The sequence below is a fragment of the Oratosquilla oratoria genome, chromosome 30, assembly GCF_046742065.1.
Source record: "Oratosquilla oratoria isolate Oo_2021 chromosome 30, ASM4674206v1, whole genome shotgun sequence".
Classification (NCBI taxonomy): domain Eukaryota; kingdom Metazoa; phylum Arthropoda; class Malacostraca; order Stomatopoda; family Squillidae; genus Oratosquilla; species Oratosquilla oratoria.
The window spans coordinates 1,797,631-1,800,130 of NC_134806.1; positions in this window are offsets into that span (position 1 = coordinate 1,797,631).

Consider the following 2,500-nt stretch of genomic DNA (forward strand, 5'->3'; position numbering starts at 1 on the left):
TTTATTACCATTGTTATTACTTAGTATTTATTATTATTGTTATTACTTATCTATCATTTTTGTTATTACTTATCATTTGTTATCATTGCTATTACTTATCATAATGATTATTTATTATCATTGTTATTACTTATCATTTATCATCATTATTACTTATCATAATGATTATTTATCATTGTGATTACTTATCATTTATCATCATTGTTATTACTTACCATCTTTATTTATCTTTTATTGTTTATTACAATACTTCCGATATACTGCTGACCAGATTTGGTGCTGGTAACATACCAATGTGGTATAAATGGTATCATCCAGTTCTGTATTACTCCACGCATACCATTTCGCTGGGGACTCCATGAATGTACGTGAGGGGGGGAAGGGGAGAGGGGGGAAGGGGAGAAGGGGGGAAGCTTCGCGCAATACAATAAAATTCAATATAATACAGCAATGACAAGGCCAATATATTCATGCAGCTGTGAATAGCCAACAAAACAATTTCACGGTACTTAACACTTTGGGGGGGGAGTAGGGGAGTGGGGGAGGGGGTAGGGGGAGTGTCCAAGGGTCGAGAAGGGGGGTCGAAGGGTCACTGAGGGGAGAATAGGGGAGGGAGGGGAGAAACCGGAAGCGAGGGGGGGAAAGGGTGAAGGGGAGAAATGGGGAGGGAGGGGGAAAGGGGGAGGGAGTGGGAAAGGGGGGAAAGGGTGAAGGGGAGAAAAAGGGAGGGAGGTGAGGGAGAGGGAGGGTGGGGAAAGGGGGAGGAAGGGGGAGGGAGGGGGAGGGGGAGGGGGAGGGGGAGTGAAAGAGGGAGAGAGGGGGGAAAGAGAGAAGGAGGGGGAAGGGGGAGGGAGGGGTAAAAGGAAGAGGAAAACTACACACTAAGAGGGGACGAGAAATGGGGATAGACGTAGAGAGAGAGAGAGAGAGAGAGAGAGAAAGGGAAAGAAGGAGAGAGAACGGGGAGCCACAAAACTGATTCAAAATATCAAAAATAAATCATACGAAAATCGACTAAAACGTATGAATCTGTTTTCCCTAAAAAAGCGTAGACTCAAAGGTGACTTGATATAGGTCTTTAAGATTCTAAAGGGAATTGACAACATCAAAAGTGACAAAATGTTCACACTGAATGAGAATCCGACAAGAAACAATGGTCTCAAACTGTCCGGAAATAGATTTAATTTGGAAGTGGGTAGAAACAACTTCGCCAAAAGTGTAGTTAATGAATGGAATAAACTTCCTGCAGAGGCAGTGCAATGTAGTTCAGTTCGAAGCTTTAAGAATCATTTAGATAAACACCTAAGCAAGATGCTGTAACGACAATCATTTATTTTATATCATTTTATTTGTTTTATCATTTGCCCGTTTGTTTATTATTAAATGCTTGATTCTCATTTATTATTAGTTATATGTTAATTTATTATTATTTACTATTTACCTATTTATTATTAACTATACTTATGCATTTATTTATGTATTTTATTTATGATTTATATTATTATAGTTCTTATTTATTCATTTATTTATTCATCATTATTATGATTTTTTCGCATCCGACCTAGATATGGACCAAAAGTTCCCCTGTCGGCATGCTCCGCCTTTGTAATCCTTTGAGAGAGAGAGAGAGAGAGAGAGAGAGAGAGAGAGAGAGAGAGAGAGAGAGAGAGAGAGAGAGAGAGAGAGAGAGACAGAGAGACAAAGACAGAGGCAGAGACAGACAGAGAGAGAGAGAGACAGAGACAGAGACAGAAACAAAGAGAGAGAGAGAGAGAGAGAAAGAAAGAGAGAGAGAGAGAGAGAGAGAGGGAGAGAAAGAGAGAATGAAAAAAGATAAAGATAAGATAAATGGGAAAGGGAGACTGGGAGTCAGTGGTGGGAAAGGGATGGAATGAGAGGCGAGAGACTTGTGGGATCGGGAGGGATTGCAATGGGAGGGAAATGGGAAGAGGGAAGAGTGGGAGGAGGGAGTTTGAATAAATCGATGAGAGAGACAAAATGAAAATGAAAATATAGAATAGATAATGAAGAAAGGGAGCATTGGGAAAGAGAGATAGAGATAGAGACAGAGATAGAAAGATATGTAGATAAAGAGAGAGATATGAATGAAAAGAGATAGAGATATCATTGAAGACAGAAATAGAGATAGAGAGAAAGATAGATATATAGGTAGAATGAGATATGTAGATAGAGATATGAATAAAAAGAGATAGAGTAATCGGTAGAGATAGAGATAGAGAGGTAGAGTTAGGGATTAGATAGAAAGATATATATATATAGATAGATAGATAGATATAGATATAGATATAGATAGATAGATAGATATGTAGATAGATAAATATATAAAGGGGGATAGACATATGAATATAGATATATGTAGATATAGATACTGATATAAAGACAATGATATAGAGAAACAGAGATAGAAAAATAGGTATATATAGATGAAGAGAGATAGAAATAAAGACAGAGATAGAGATAGAGAGTAAGATAGAGATAG